This window comes from Parasteatoda tepidariorum, chromosome X2, assembly GCF_043381705.1.
Source record: "Parasteatoda tepidariorum isolate YZ-2023 chromosome X2, CAS_Ptep_4.0, whole genome shotgun sequence".
Taxonomy (NCBI): Eukaryota; Metazoa; Arthropoda; class Arachnida; order Araneae; family Theridiidae; genus Parasteatoda; species Parasteatoda tepidariorum.
Genome location: NC_092215.1, coordinates 11,235,475 through 11,253,924, shown reverse-complemented (window position 1 = coordinate 11,253,924; position 18,450 = coordinate 11,235,475). Strand labels below are relative to the sequence as shown.

The 18,450-nt window shown below is 28.0% G+C and overlaps 1 protein-coding gene across 2 annotated transcripts in view; it reads left to right on the top strand.

Moving 5' to 3' along the window:
* The window catches only part of LOC107449143 (glutamate-gated chloride channel-like), a 337,741-nt gene that overhangs the window by 456 nt on the left and 318,835 nt on the right, over nucleotides 1–18,450 (top strand). The window lies entirely within an intron of this gene.

Below are 18,450 nucleotides of genomic sequence, written 5' to 3'. Positions count from 1 at the left end.
TTGTGACATCGTGGGAGGAGGGGAAACTTTTTGTTTACCCTCTATTTTTAGATGAATTTTATAAACACAGACAATATAATTGACACATTTTAGAACGTGACAAATATTCGTTACCAATATTTTTTGCAGACGCAATGAATGGTAAATATTCGGTAACAGGTCATGGGATGTTTTGCAATATTATTGACAATTCATGCCATATTATTTTTATGATTAAAACTTTTGTATAATAGTAATTTCTTCCAAAACACAACCGAAGTAACAACCCTTCTAATTGGTTTGAAGGGGACTTTTTAAATAACTAACTGAATTATAGCTATCAAAAATTTATGTTTGATTCATGTTATTAATTAGGTATGTTATTAATTAGGTATATTATCAATGAGTGTTTTAAAAAATGTAGACATTTTATATTATACCATAAAGACGTAAATGAGATAAATATAAAATTTCTTTTTTTATGTGCTCACATCATAGAATTTTTTTTTCAGAAAAATAATGACTCAAAGTTTTGTAAAATGCTTTTAAACATGATAAATATGATTGATAAATTTATAATTAAAAAAAAAAAAATATTGGTATTCGAATAGTTGTTTGTTTTGAAAATAATTCTTTGCGTTTTGCGCAATAAAATAAATATAAGGCTGCTCGGTCAAACTTATTAAAACATTTAAAATTATAATAGTGCAAAAGTATTCGAGCGTATTATAACACAAAAAGATAAAATACGAGTATATAGCACTTCTTAAGTTGTCATGTAGTATTTAATAACATATAGATATAACATTTTTGATTTGATTTTATTAGTTGTTTTTTCATGCGATCCTCTTGTTATCAACCAAGCATGCATTATTTGATATGACATTTTACCTTCTTTTCTAGAATTGAAAAAAAGCATGTTAATAACAAAAAGTTTGTGTTTTCTTTTAATTTGACGTGGGCATTTTAATTAAATTTTTGTTCTGTTTTCTTTTTAATTTATTGTTTGCTTTTCATACTGTTAGATGTTATCAATTTTATTTATTTATGCATTTTTCTACTGTTTTTGAAATTTGTAATAAAAGATATATTGAGAATATTTGTTGTTCTATTTATTTTACAAATTTTAAACATTTAAAAGCAATCAACCACTATTCCATTTGACACTAGCATGCTTATGTTTTTATTTTTGGAAATATTTGTTTGGTTTTTTATTGTTTTAAAGTTTTGCAGGTAGTGAACCCATCTAAGCACCATTATAAAGTTTTATTAAAGACAAACACACACATATACACGCAAAATAAATAAATATAAATAAAAACTATAGATTAATTTTTTTTCCAACACTAACTACTAAACTAGGATTATTGCTAATTTTTATCATTAATCTGTAATAACCCATTAAGCTAAAGGAATTAATTTAAAATGCTTTCGATAGTTTCTAGTAACAAATAATATCAAAATAAAAAAATTAATGGAAAGATTTCTGAGAGCCAAAGATATTTTCAGTTTTAATGCTTGCGGAATAATGTCGTTTTAAAACTTCAATGCTCACAACAATTTATGAGGGAAGATTTTTCTTTAAAAAAAATAATGTAATATTTACTTTAAATAGGAAAAAGTGTAAATAAGAATTAATTCGCACGTTTAAAAACGTTTCATAACAATCTATAAAAGTTCTATCCACAAATAGGTAAATTGTTTTAAGGTATTGATTAATGAATGTATTTATTTTAAATGGTTATAAAGATACCTTTCGAAGCGATTCTGAATGAAGTGTTTCAATTTAAAAATTGGACAACTGGAAGATTTAATATCTTTTTTTATAGTGGTTTATAAGTGATTCTTGTCTCAGTTTTAACCTTTTAATACGCTTGCATCGTATGTCGCTTATAGGATTCCTTCTTTTTAGTACCATTCATCCATAAATATTCGTTTGTTTAATAAGTACTGCAACTGCAACTTGAAACATTTCTAAAAAAACATCTCTTGGCAGTTAAAAAATAAATTTTGCTTCTCGTATACAATGTTAGAAAGAATTTTTAGAGTATGAGTTGGAAATTAATTCCAGGTAAAATTTTATTTTTTTAATATTTATTATAAAATAATTTAGGTCTTTTTCGGTAAATAAATTTTCCACCTTTCTTTAATTCTAGTTGTGGAGAAAACTTTTATTTTAACTAAATTAGAATTTTTAGAAAACTTATTGTTTTTACTACTATATTTCGGCAGAAAAATAATAATAATAAATAAAAATATAATTTCCAAATAACAAAACGTTACTACAGTAACTAACTCGAAATTTACATCAAGTATTATTCAATAATCTTTTTAAAAAAATGCTTAGAATAACTGAATTAAATATTAACAGTCTATTTTGGCTTTGGGAAGAAAATATTGACCGTCAAATTTCGCGCTTTTTATAATGAACACATTGATAGTTTCAGTATTTTCTCGAAAGCCATCAAAAACGCTTTCTTGGTTTTTAATGTCCGGTGTTAAATGTTTGGGTTTCAACAGTTTGGATTTAAATGTACAAATATTATATAGCAATCTTGTTTCAGAGTACTACAAACATATTCGAAGCGTTACTGTATGGAGAATAATTTGTTACTAAGTTGACCGTAAAATATATTTTTTTAATGGGAGCAAAATCACATAGCAAATTTCATATGATCATTCTATGCTAAAATGTATTTATAAATTAAAATTTATCATCGGACTTTATTTTAGGAAACAGAGTTAAAAAACTCGTTTTGTTTCCACAAATATCCTATAGTACATTTATATATGTTTAGAGCAAAATAATATGATCGAGATGATCATAATATTTGCTACTTGGGACAATTTTATCGTTTAAAACTTTATATCTATTATACTAGTATGAGTATGGCGCAGCAGGACGCAATCTGTCTAGTATTATTCTGAGAACAATATTAAACTGGATGTTAAGCGGATTTACGGAATTTCCGGAAACGGGTTCTTGCCGATCAGCTGTCATGTTAAATTCTGATGCTCTAATTTAACCACAGCTGAGATTAATTTAACATTGGAACAACTAGCGTGGCATTAAACTGGATTTCTTAACAAATCAGAATAAAAGTAATGAAAATGTAAAATTAAATGTATATTATTGTTTCTACAGTAGTAATAAAGAAATGAAGGCTATACTAAAACTTGTTTTTTCCCAGCTTAATGGGGAAAAATTTTAATTATTTTTTTCTAGTTAAAAAAAAATTCGAATTTTTTACATTTGAATACATAAAATTTTTAAAATCAGATTCTAAATTTTACTTAAAGTAATCAGTAAGATCAGTAAATAAATTACTAAAGTTACTTTTTTGTAAAAACATCAATTTCATAGTTTTTAATTTTAGATAATAAAATATCTATTTAGTTTTTGTTGTCAAAACAATTTCATATTGAATCTTATGCATTGTTACGTAATAAATTTTTGTTTCAAAATAATCTTTTCCAAAAATTTATATTTCTGTGTATTTTATATATATATATATATATTGAGAAGCATCAAATATATCAAAACACTAAGTAAAATGCAAATTTTAGTTATTTCTTAAATTAAATTTTTTTTTAAATTCATCTAAAAACTTTATATTTGTTTTTTTTTTATAAACAATTCACAAAAGAAATAAATAAATAAAAAAGCGACGAATCTTTTTCGACATTATGCATACATTTTTTAAAAAAAAATTTAAAATTCAAATTATAACTACATTTATTTATTTTAAGTATTTCCGAAATTTGGCAACACAAAATTTACAAAAATTTTGTTAAGTTTATCATGCCACCGCATTGTTAAATAAATATTTGAATGCACTTTCTATAATTTAACCGCAATGGCACAATGATAAAAGCACTGCGCATTAGAAGAAATGGGTTTCATCTCCGGCGGCGGTTTAAGTCCCACCCAGCTTCTAATCGATGACTGGTCTAAGAAATAAAGGCGACCGGTGCACAATGCTGACCCCACTACCATCGTTGTGCTATTGGTCTCACAATTATAGAACATCAATGATCCCTAGACCAACAAAATAGCAGTAGCGGGAATCATTTTCATGAATAGCTTTTCTCTTTAAACCTTTAAAAATGTAATTATAATTTTTGAACTATATCATAGGAATTTGTAAGATAAATTACATTCTAATAAATGACAAACTTTGTCTTTTAAATTTCTTTGAGATTCAAGTTAAAAAAAAAAAAATCGCTGAATAAGTGCTTGTTTAATCTTGATTATTTTGTTCGGTTTGTTTATTTTGGTTTGTTACGCTTTTGAATGCACTTTTGGAGTTTTCTTGTGCTTTGACGCTATAATAACATTTGCATTTAAACGCAGGAAGAAATGATTAGAAAACACATCTATAAAGCTTTAGTGAGAAACCAAACTCAACATTATTTTGTGTAATGCCACGGGAATTCGATTTTTAATAGAAAAATAGTTCTGCTTTTTACCACTAGGGACTAAAATGACACTGTAAAGTAATTTGTGGGGTTAAAAAAAAGACAAACTGTATAAAGAACTACAGTACTTATGGAAAATCTCTAGAAAACTAGAATTTCTTTAATTTTCTTTTACCTATATTGCTTCTTGTTAGTAATACAGTCATTTAAAAATGAGTTATACAGGCACTAGAATAGTTAATGAAATTCCAGTTTCCATGAAATTCCAATTTAAATACTGTAAATTTTTGACGAGTTTTAAGTTACAGATCACAAGGACCTGATGCATTTGTCAGATTTTTCAATAAAAAAAATGAGAACAAAATTAAAAAAAAGGCAGAATCAATTGACAAAAAATTTCATATCTTCTTTGCATTACCACTTCTTTTCTGTTATCTTGCTGTGACAATGCAAAGCATGACATTGTATTTTAGCATTAAATATTTTTAAAATAGGTATACTAATCAAATCATTTTTTAAAAATATCAAACTTCTTGACAAACATCAATACTTCTTGACAAACGGGAGACCAATATCAAGTCTTATCTTTCTTCAAAAGATTATTTAAAGGAGTTCAAAGTTTTACATAATTATTTATAAATTCATTGCATACATATATTTATCCTAAGAAACATTGAAGAGTCTTATTTGGAGGTTTTACAGTTTTAATTACTTCAAAATTGTTTTTAACAGTAGTACCATTGGAAATTTCAAAGTAAAAATTGAATTCTAGCTTTTACAAAAGGACATAGCATTTGGAAAGACCATTCTAATTTTAAGTTTCCAAATCTACAGATTTAAAAATTATCCTTAGGAGATTTAAATTATCGCTAGTACTATTAGAAAAAAGAATAATATCAAAATAATTAGATGCAAATTTAATTTTATGTTCTGTGATTATTCAGCTTATGGTTCTTTGAAAGATACTTGGGGCACTCTTCTACCCAAATGACAATCTTAACAATTCGTATAACCCATTTTTAGTGACAAATACAAGTTAATGTAGCAAATGCAGTGTCATCAAGTTAAATTGCGAGAGACTGATAACCACTGATTATAGTCAAAAGACTAAAATAAACACTATTGCCTAATTTATCCATCAAAGTTTCTATCATGGATAATAATTCTGCATGCGATTCAGTAATTAGATTTAATTTTCTAAAGTCGAAAAATAATCTTTTTTTTTCATTTTCTTTTAAAACTAAAGTTACTGGAGACGAACACGGAGAAAAGCTTTCTTTAATTATGTTATGCTTTAACAATTCTTCAATGTGCTTATCGATCTCCTCGTGTTGTTTTGGGGATGTTTTATATGCCTTTAAAGAAACTGGTATGTCTGATGCTAATCATCTTACCCATTGAGATAATTGCTCCTACATCATATTTATCTTTAGCTAAAATATCCGAAAAATCTTGTAAAATTTCCAGAAGTTGGGATATTTTTTTATCTTAACTGGTCACATTCTGACAACAGAAGTTCGGTTTATGCGGGTTCTCATAACCATCATATCCCGTTTGAAGAATATTTGAAGTTATTTTCTGTTTAGCCATTTAAATCTTTATTTTTAAATCCATTTTGCATTTTTTTCTCTGAAATTTCTTTGCTTACATTTTTGACAGTTTAAATTTCTATATATACTCATATGTTTTTTTTTCTTCACATTTTCTTTAACAGTTGTGCCATTCTCTCTTTCTTTTATCTTATTTTGACAGTTTTTATCTTTGTTTATGATTTTACTTTCTGTATCATTATTTTTATTTTAAGCATTAACCTGTATTTCAGGAAAAATGCGCAATGACAGCTCACTTTAACTAGCAGAGAAAATCCTCAACTTCCCCCAATTTTAAATTACTGATTTGCATTACTGATTTTAAATAACTTTGAGCTGTTTCACACAATCAATCACCAATTGGAATCTGACACAAGCTTTTAAGCCCAATAATGCGTAAGGTAAATTAATATTTTAAAATATAAATCTCAACTGATTTAGCCAACCTTCCAGTTTTTGGATTTACGGTGTAAGTTTGGTTACGTTACTAATTATACTTTTTTTTCTTTTACCATTGCAAAGTTTTTTTTTCCTTTTTCCTGAACATTTAATTTCTCAAAATATTTTGTTGGCATTATATTTAAAGTAATATTCGTATCGACATTTGAAAGCATAGTATTTGTCGCAATCGAGTGTTTGTTTCCATAGAAGTTATCATTTTAATCTTGAATGTCTTCGGATATTATTAATTTTCAATTCTGTGTTTGGGCACTTTCAGATCTGGAATTGGTATTAAGTATTAAAGAAGCTTAGCTTGTTTTTGCAATTTTAACCTCAGTGATGGTCGCATTATTAATCACTAGTTCTAGGATATTACTCCTAAGAAGCCAGACGAAAATGACATGTTTGTTTATCTTCATTAGATCCGTTTATTATATATTAAAAACTATTATTTGGAATTGAAATGCATCTTATTGTGATAGGGTTTCATTTTGAATAATAAATTATGCAGGATGTTTTAACTCTCCCTCTCTCTCTCTCTCTCTCTNTATATATATATATATGAAAATAATCCAGTAACCCTAAAATACATGCCCAAAATCACTGATCACTTCTATGTCTAAATTGTCAACATACTTTGGTTTCGTAGTATATGCATGCCTACAAATGATGATAGAAATTTAAGATATTAAGATGAGGATGACATTTACAATAATGCTTGAAAAACTAAACCATAAATATTTTAATATGTCTTCTAGTTTTACTTTAATGGTGCAAATATTATGCAATTTGAAATTAGTATTTTTCATTATTTTTTTAATGTACATTAAATTGTTAAATTTCATGCATATAATATGCATATATTGTTCACTTAAAAATAATATTGTAATCGATATTATTAGAATTTCTAAAAACAAATTGAATCAAGAGGAAATCCGTGTTAGTAATAATAATATAAGCAATACATTTCAGTTAACCATTAACATTATTATTATTATTGTTACTACTACTACTTTTTAAATTACACTGCATATGGCTTTATTTCTGTTATATAGTTCATAGTGTTTGTTTTTATGCATGCATTTTATAAATACTAAATTTTTCGTTTTAATATTTCCTCAAACGTTTTCCTCAACATTTTTTTTCAAATAAAAGTATATGAACATTTAATGAATTTAAAGTGTTTCCAAATTATAAAACTTTGCATTTTATATTAAGATGAAGTAAGGCACGTGCTCACTATAATGCCTTGAATAATTGAAAAAAATTACTGAATCGTGTAATTTCGCTTTTACTATAGTGCAGCGCAGGAAAATAGGAAATCGGAGAAGAGTTACTATCTAATTCATCGAGATTAGTGTTAAACTGGCTATGAGCACAATGGCCATGATTTTTTTCAGCAACTCCGGACTTATTACTGGACGTATGAGACAGATTGGGGAACGGGAGATGGTATTGGGAAGTACTCACGAGAAAACCGCTATGAATCACCGACTCTGAGTTTTTGGAAGAGATGAGTTGGATGCATTTAGTCACTCCCCTAGAGGAAAAAATCGAATAAGGTCAAACTAAAATGCCATGTCCCCCTCATCTCGTATGCATCTAAAGTTTCATTTCCCCCTCAAAAGAGAGGGAATTTTTTTATATTTCATTTCAGCCTAGAAAAAGAACTCTCATTCTTTTAAAGACCAAAGTTAATTTTTTTTAAATATTTCAAAATTTAAAAACAGTATATTTTAATTAATTTATAATGATTATGTCTGTCATTTTTTGGCATTCTTCTAATAATAATATTCCAATAATAGTAAAAATCATTCATTTTTTTTAAAAGTAAAAATTTTTAAAAGCAAATTTCTTCTAATTATTTTTTTTATATATTTAAAAGTAAATTTATGTAAATTTGGATATCTTAATTTTTATGTTACTCCTAGACTGTATATAATCGTTTCATTAATAAACGAGTACTCAATTTGTGTTTTATAACAAAGCGCCATAATTAAATGTAAATAGTTAGTAATTATTCTATAATGTTTATAAACTGTTGTTATCTGAATATATTTTCTGAAAAATTTAACTCAAACATTAAATTTCCTTTGCAAAATAACTTTTATAAATAAATAAAAAAAATGCTTTTATTAGCACAAATTCCTTGTTATACTTAATAATTAGGCGAGAATATATTTATTGAGCCATTAACGCATTTTTTACATTTATTTACTCTATAATATTTAGAAAGCGATAAAAAGAAGGAAGACCATTTTTTTTAAAAAAATATCAAATGTATTAAAACATTTTGTGAAGGGAAAAATTTATTTAACCTGTATCTTGGTCTAAAACTTTTATCATTATTTTTACTCAGTTTAAGTTAATAAAATAGTAAGAAAATATCTATTTAATAATTTTTACAGCTACAAGTGTACTCAAAAGATCTTGAAACTTTATTTAATGATTCTTATCTACAGAACAGAAGGGATTGTTATGATTTTTCGATAATCGCTTAAGCAATTACGGCTAATATTTATTTCGTTAAAATTTATGCTCTGAAAAATCTTCAATTTGAACTATGACCAAGTACAGAGAATCAATATCTTACTAGATATTTTTATTAGGAAGACCACATTCATATAATTTTATCAATAAACGATATTTTGAAGTTTCATGAACAAATTTTCAGTGCAGAATAAATCATTCTTCCCGATATAGGGTGAGTTTAATTTTTCTCACAACTGAAAACTACTCCGAAATATTTTGATAAGTTATCATTTACAAAATTTTTCAATCTATTTTAAACCTTGTGTTGTATGAAAGTAAGATATTGGCGTTTTTAATCAAAGATTTGCTGTAAGAATGTTTAAAGAAAAACTTTTCACTATATGTTATTGTTTGAAAAGAGGTTAAGTGCCTTCAGGGGATGGAGTGCTCGTCTTCCAATGAGGTGATTCGGGTTAGAATCCCAGAGGTGGCTGGTTGATCTGAATTCTGCATCTGTTTTGCACCGGCTACAGTGCTAACATATAATATCCTCAGTGGTACACGGATCATGGGTTTAAGTCCCCTTGCTGTTAGGCAAACCGTGACAGGTTTTCGGGCTTTCTTTTCCAAGTAACATGTAAAAGTTTCATTAATAAGTCCTCCACTAATTCAAATTTCCCCCAATACTTAATCCAGGAGTTCCCTTGTCTTCTGGATTGTTTTGAACATAACAAGGCTATGGTGTTGAACATTTGGAGTCGTAAACCTAAAATTGGATCGGCTGTTCAACGACGGTTATAAAATAAAAAAATAAAAAATATGTAATGTTATGTTAGTTATTAGAAACTACTGTTTAGATTAACCTGAAATTTCCTTTAATAGATTTTATAACAGCTTTTACTTTTAAATATTTTTTTTTCATGTTCAAAAATATGCATTTTTCAATATTCTGTTAAAATTAATATTTTTGTAGCTAAAATTATAGATTTCAGAAAAAGAAACTGCTCTCATACACATAATGTTATTTATAAATACAACATATAAATGCCTCAGGAAATAATTTTCGTAGACGTGTGTTATTCAAAAAACAGTTTTTTGAAGGTGTGAGCTAGTAAAAGTAATTCATGTATATGTAATGAATCAAGTATAAGTTTCTAGTAATATATTTTTTAATCTTGTTTAACCAATTGATTTTTCTTCACAAGCGATGATCACAAGTTTGGATAAAACTATTGGTATAAGATTTCAAGCGTCAATCAGCATCATTAAATACACTATAGATAAGCTTTAGAATTTCAGTAAATTATTTGTTTTAGATCTATGTTATAAAAAGCAATTGATGAAAAGTTGAAATAATACATTTATACGCAATAAAACAGTGACAAATTTCCAGTAAAATATTTTATTTAACAAGTTCTAGTAACATCATTTCAATCTTTTCTTTAGTTTTTTTTTCAAAAATAAAATTGATTTCTTTTCAAAAACTCAAGCCTTCTGGCGTTGATAAAATTTCATATATATTCTAATATAGTTATTTCAAACACTAACAAAAAAATTCATGAGAAAAAGCATCTTGATAAAAGCGATCTTCAATAAAAATTCGAATTTATATTTTTATTGATTCAACGCGAGTCCACTCCCGATTGTGAAGCAGATCTCCATTTTTCTGCTTTATTAAAATTCATGGAATTCTTAATGCGTGACGCTAACCCCAACTTGCTGGAATATTTTTGTTCCAGACAAGAATGCAGTTTTTCTGGACTTCTCATGTTTTTGAGTTTTCTAAATATTTCCGTCATGCCTTGTTTGGAAAGCTGTATAAAGACATATTTAAATCGTATCTCTAAAGGCACCATTTTTTAACTGATTGTTACATCTGCTTTCGATTTCACGCTTCTCTGACTTTAAAATATTCAAAAAGTTACATCATGTATATTGGCATTTCTCTTGTTATGAATATTTTAAAACTGATCTTCTATTCGTTAAAAGTCATTTTTTGTGTTAATTTTTGAAGTATAAAACATGCTTCTTTGGTTCAAATCATTTTAAAGCAAAGTAATATAAAGTAGTAAAAAAATCTTAAATAACAATAACAAGCAATATTCCATATCTTTCCCCATTTTATAAATTCAAAAAAAAAGTCTTTTATGCTTCCATAAAAAATTTATATGTACATATATTCATTATGTACTTCGCATTTTCATCTTCAAATCTTATTTTACCTAACCATGAAGAGATACAAGTTTACTGAAATATTATAAATAAAAACACTTAGCATGTTGGTAGAATTATATAGTTCTGCGTCAATTTGTCGTGGTGACAATTCATCGCACACAATTTGCCGTTGCAGTGACAACTTGTTCCAAAAACAATTTATGGTTTGTACAATTTGTAGCAGTAACAATTCGTCGCGATGACAATGCGTCGCAGGCACAATTTGTCGTAGTTACAATTCATCGTAGGCACAATTCGTCAAAATGACAATTCCCCGTGTGCGCAATTTCTTGCAGTGTCGATGATTAACATCTATTTACGAACACAAAACCCTTGCATTGTCATCAAAATCTAACCATTTGTGGCAGTTAAAAAATTATGAAAACTCCAAAGAGGGAGGGGTTTGCGATTTTCTTGGAGATTACTTACAAGTGGCGTGGAGGTAATATCAGTGTTTGCGTAAGATACTGAAATCCTCTTACTTTATTTTTTTTAATGCAAAAAAAAAATAGCAAAACTATGTTGGGGAAAATATTAAACTTGTAAAATTTTATATTTGTAATCAAAGTTAAATTTTGGGAAACATTTCTAAAATGAGTTTACGAAAGTAAGACTTTCGATCACTGAAGGAAAAACACAAACTTTTCCTTTAGAATATGTCACCTAAAATTTTATAATATAAATTAAGCATAAATTTGATTTTATGCATTCCATTTTTTATTTAAATTTGCATTTAATACTAGATTACTATAGTAAAATTTCAAAGCAAAAGCACGAAACAATTGGAAAGTTCCAATGTAAGCAAGGTGTGAAAGGTGTTGCAATTTTCCTATTTTGCTGAGAAGAGAGTTCAAAATGGCCGCAAACGTGTCGAGGTAATGATTGAACGCCCCCTGATAGATTCCACTTAATATCTTTTAGACACATACAAAACTGAAAATTAAAACCAGATACATGGTTTTTATTCCATGCTCTCAGGTATCATAATAAAATAACCAATCTGTTCTTCAGAACTGTTACTGATTTTACCATTCATTTGGTAATTTTAAGCTTCTGATGTCTCTTACCAAATAAAATGGTAATAATCTGTTTACACTTCTATGATTAATTTAAACTGAGGGTTTATTTAAATGGGTAATAGAAGTGATAATAGATGACTGCTGATCATTTCTTATTATAATATATATTCTCAATTATAACTAAGGGTAAAGAGACATGAATGATGGCTTCAAGCATTTAATTAAAGCATTTTGAAGATGTTAAATTTTGATATATCAAGCTATGGTAACTGTTTTATCCATCTTCAATGGGGGTAGTAGGATTAATTTATTTCTTGGGCTTCTCATATTAGGGTTTCTTGGTTAATTTAAAGAACTTTGCTAAAAATTCATTTCAGATTGATATATCAAAATTTGATTTGGAAAACAGATAGAACATTTTTGTGAAATATATATTCAATGCTACATCACTATTCAAACCACTACTTCTACGCCTCCTAGCGGTTAACGCATCAGTAACACAGTTATCATCAGTAACGCATCAGCAACACAGTGCAAGTAAAACAAACAGATTATTTGGGTCTCCATTGCTGCGGGGTGTTCTCCATCTGTCAATCGCTCGGTAGCTTAGAGGGAGTGGGTTCTATATCTCTGTATAATTTTTTTTTTCACATTTTCGTGATATTTGTGCTGAAATTTGACAGGACACAAGCCATAATTTGTATTGAGCACACATGCTGGTATATTATGTATCTAAACCAACTTTATTTATTTACTGTTGCGCATCCAAGGTTATGCTTTGATTTGAATGCGTTATCTTCATTTTAAATAACGTTTGGTGGAAATACGAGACTGAGAGTAAAAAAAAATAAACAAAATAGTTTTTCCAAGCATTTATTTATTTATTGTTACACAGACTTGTTTGCTCGCTACAAACTACCGTTTATGAGATCTAGTCAAATTGACAAAAATGTTACTCCCAATGTTACTAAAAATGTGACGTAAATGTTAGAGAAATACCGGGCAGACATGCATTTATTGTAACATGGAGATATCGGGTTCGAATCCCACCGAGTCCCAGAATGTATGTTTGAGATGTCTCTCACTATCTTGTGCTATCTGTATTTAGACTTGACAACGGCATATAAGCTAAGCCTTGTAATGAACACACGAGTTTGCGTATGCGTACGTAGTAATAAATAACTATAAATAAATTAATATAAATAAATAAATATAAATAAATAAACATAAATAAATAAATATACATAAATAAATATAAATAAATAAACATAAATAAATAAATATAAATAAATAAATATAAATAAATAAATGTAAATAAATATAAATAAATGTAAATAAATATAAATAAATATAAATAAATATAAATAAATATAAATAAATAAATATAAATGAATAAATAAATATAAATAAATAAATGTAAAATACAAATATTCGTCATGCCACCACTCCTTTACAAGTAACAATAAGTAAATCACAAACCCCTAGCACCTTAGGTGCTTTGGTAATATTTAAGCGGCAACAAATTAAATATTGAATTAGCTTTTTCAAAATGTACAAGTGATAAAAAAGAAATGCAAGAAAAGATAATGGAAAAGTTTTGTCTTCGTAATATGCATCGAAACCACGACGAATTGCGCTACGACGAATAGTCACCAGGGCGAGTTGAGTTGTACGTGCGATAAACTGTGCGCGATGAATTGCCCTTCTGCGAATCATACGCAAGGAATTATACCCAATTATATCGGGATAAAAAACTGCACTATTATATCAGCAAAGTTTTACTCAAACATTTTCTATTAAAATCTTAACGTGCTTCCCAAATAACAATATAATCAAAAGTAAACAATCTTTAGTGATAAATTTTGCATCTTGTTCCCTTATAGATGGATAAATGTGTAGAAAAATACAATTAAAATGTAATTATACTTGCATTGTTTTGTTTAGTAATGTTAGATTTGATCAAATTCTGTAATTCTATTTACTTTGCTATCTTTTTTAATTTATATAATTTTCAGTGGATATTGTTGCAATCTATTTAGTAGAAATGCATTCTTGTATGTTATTTTTATTTATTTATTTATTTTGAGGATGATTCGATAATTAGTTTTTGGCTTAGCACGAAACTTCTGAAATTTATAGCGTTCATTTATTTACAAATAAGCATTTTGTTAAGCTACACTTACTCCATTTGTTGTATAATGCAATACATTTAAAGATATTGATCGGTTAAGAGTGCTGAAATTTATTAATAGTTTTGATACATTAAGACAATTTTGTTAAGTTAAATTTTAAATTTATTGACCTTACAGTACTGCAAAAAATACTATTAGCTCAGTTTTTTATGTAAATCAGGGTATTAAATCCCAGTTCTAATGGCACTTTCTAGGCAAAAATTTTCTCTTGATATTATTTGTACGATTAATGGAAATGATACTGTAAAAATAACGTTTTGTTTTTTAAGAAATAGAACATTTTGTTTAATATCCAAACTATTAGAATTGAATTACACTTAGAAGTATCAACCTTGCAGAAAATTCTCTGATTACACAATTTTTTTTCTCATAAATTTCTTAGAAAATAAAATTAATTTTTTCATTTGTTTTTTTAAGGGTCTACATCTTGAATTCGCTTGAATATAATTATAATTTTTAGTAGATAGCAAATATTTTCTAAATATGTTTAAGGATTACTCTAATTTTGAAATAAGGGAGAATAAACCTGCTGAATCCTCTATATATTGAGATATAAATATTGATTGAGGCACTTTCACAGCTCATTTAACATAAATATTTATAATGCATGTTAGATACACATTTGATTATAAGGATCCCTGGCTATTTCTCCTCATTACAAGACTCTTACGATGATTAGATTTGATAAAAGCTAATTAGCATAGGTAATAATATTTTTAAAAGTTCAAAATCATTAATGCTCAAGTTTGGTACAAAACAAATTAATGATACGGAAATACATTTTCTGTTTGAATTATTACAGTAAAATGAAATGGTTGTTTTACGAAATAATGATTCTAGATATTAAAGAAAACATCTGTTTCTAATATTAATAATAAGACATAAGTAGTTGATTAATTTTATGAAAGCTATAGTTATAACACTTAATTTGTTTATAAAAGAAAAACAAAATTTCAGTAACTTTATTGTGAAAGTACTAACTTTCAAGACTGTTAGCCTCATAATTAGATATTTAGTTTTTTTTTTCAATAAATATTTAAAGAAATTTGTAGTCATCCATATATATATGTATATATATATATATATATGGGTAATTCNTATATATTTAAAAATTTAAAAATTTGTACAATTCGTCAGCTACCGTAAAATGACTTAAGCAAAAATATATATTAATGATGTTTTTAGTATGCATAAATGGAAAGATATTTGAATTTTCGTTTATATGATTACTCTGGGGAACATATACACATAACAAAATAAAAGCTTAACACACTCGTTTCTGATTATTAAAAATGCCTTTTTATAGTCTACGAAGTAAATTTTCCTTTTCTTAAACCAAAGTGCTAAGAAAGTGCATCTTTTTATATGTGTGTCGAAAAATACATTAAACAAAATTTAACAATAACAAAATTAATAAAAACATAAATAACAAAGAATATAATTGAAATAAAATATTTAACCGTTGGGATGTAAATGTTTCATTTTGAAGTAATGAATAAAAATTGTGTTGAATTTTAAAAAAATATAATGTATTTAAATCCCATATTTCCCATATTATAATATATTTTATAGTAATAAGAAACGGAATAGAAAGTTTAGTAAAGGTTTAATATTTTCAGTAAAAAAAGGAAATTAGTGAAGAATATTTAAATTTAAAATTTTCCGAAATTATTGGGTTGTTCAGAAATTTTTTTTTCTCCAAACACAACACTTAATTGTATTTTTTCTCAGCCAGTTTCTCATTTAAGCCGTATAATCCATATTAATATTTTAATAGTTTATGCAGCTAGGCTTGTTCGTGAAATAGTTCGATTGATTCTGATCAGTAGGTTTTGGTTGGGACCCTTTGAAATATGGAAAGGGAAAAGTTTTGTCAGTACATCGGTGCCAAAACAGATCCGCAAACTTTTACTTCTGCAATTTTGATGTTGAAGATGCACCACGTTCTGAAAGGCCAATTAAAGCTTATGAAGACACGTTAAAGATATTAATTTATGCAACCCGAGGGCTAAAAAAATTGTGATTTAGATAGTGAATTGGAATTGAACAATTGTAGTGGTACACACGTTACAGTACTCCCCTTCCAGAATTTCATCTCTGAATTAATTTGATGAGCGCATATAACTAATTGATTTAATGCCGTTTAGTGAGAAGCCGAGAGAGCTGTATTAAGATCACCGAACTTAGAGTGCTGATCGTGAGAGCAGCATTAAAATCTCGGTTGTGGTCGCTCCTTTGTTCCCATTAATATTCGAGTGAATACAGGTCGCCGTTGCTTGTGGTCAAGAATGAGGTGTAGCAGCTTGAAAAAGTGGTTAATGTCACAGTCTCAAGGAATCTGCTCAATGTGGACCTTCCATCGAAGTAGGCGTATTCAAATAGTTAGCGTTTTTGTCCAAGTAGATGTGTTCACATCGCGTTTAAAATTCACCGATATCGGGGGGGGGGAGTCATATCGACAGTCACGAAAGGTAACCCAACATAGAATCGAGATAACATGTCTTATATACTAGTGAATTGGAATTGAATAATTGTAATGGTAGACGATCTACAAGATCAAATTAATCGAATTTGTGCCATTGTATTGACGTTTGTGACTTGTCTTTCAAGCATCTGGAAAATTATCCATTTTTGAACCGCATCATCACTGGAGACGAGGAATGGGTCATCTACAATCTTTTTTTAGACTGTATGACCTTTACTTTTAAGTCAAAATTCAAATGGATCAGAGTTTTTCGAACGAAAGACCAATATTTTTTGAGCGTGAAATCATGCTGCTGCCAGAAAGAGGGCAAAAGGCATTGGGCCAGAAAGGACAATATATAATTAAACAAAATATTTATTCACTATAAGAAAATTATTTTACATCAAAAATTTGAAATTACTTTTCGAACAACGCAATGCTGTTGACGTATGCCATTTAGGCAGAGGGGTTGCGATTGTTCTTGTTTTCCAGTGGCGCCATCCATGGCCAAGAATTTGACTTCTGCCACACCCATACGCCAAACCCGTTTATGGGGCGGACCCATTCATACATCCATTCATTCATCCACAAATCGTAATTATGACCTTAATCAGAGAACGATAGATCTCCAATTCAATGCCCCCAGAGGTATTGACTTGTTATGGGAACATGCAGGTCTTTGAAACTCGACAGATTTAACGTGCATCACTCACCATTTACTGCACGGGTAGTCTTCGGCCCGCAGGGATCGAAACCACGACTTCTTGGACATGAGTCCAGCGCCCTACCAACCAGACTATATAGTCCCCATCAATCCCAAAAGTTGACTTAAATAATTCCGTTAAGTGATTTCGCAGCAACCCGCTGCGAACGAGGGGTTTTAGGATCTGCAATTTAATGAGCAAAATAATGAATGTGGTAAGCACAGGGAAGTGATACCCATCTATCTGAAGTTAAGCAAGCTAAATGCTGCCCAAGAAGATCAATCCTAAGTTCCTCACAATGACAGATCAGTGCTTTTAACCACTAAGCAATCATGTCTTAAATTATTATTTTACGATTGAATTTTTTTTTTATAAGTAGTCGGAATGTTTTGGAATGTTCAATGGTTTGTTTTTATTTTCAATGCTTTTAAGCATTCCATTAATTAGTAAGTAAGACAATATTTTATTCTTTAAATTAGATTGTTGTTCAACATTTGATTTTCTTTTTCGGAGCTATTTATTACAATTAAAATCAGATAAATGAAGCGTATCTTCATTATGTGATGTGGAAACTAATTAAAATGCAAAGCTTCACTGAAACCGACAAAGTACTTCAATTTAATAAGTAAACCTTAATAAACAAACTCTTTCGTAGTTATTAATATAATTTAATTCCGTTCCAACAAATTCCTTTTATATTAAAATTGGAACAAATATTAAATTTCGATGTCTGATCTTATCACCAAAGACTTTTATTTGCTGAATTATTAAAAATAAATCATATGGCTTCACTTTCTTCGAAAACAATGCATCAGACGCTATATTAGATTTTCAATCTTCATTCTTCTCAAGATAATTGCTTTTCATTTCATTGTAACACTGGTTTATATTATGTTATTCTAGTTATAAGCTTCAATTACCGTGTAATATAGAGTTCCGTGTAATTAGGTTTACCAT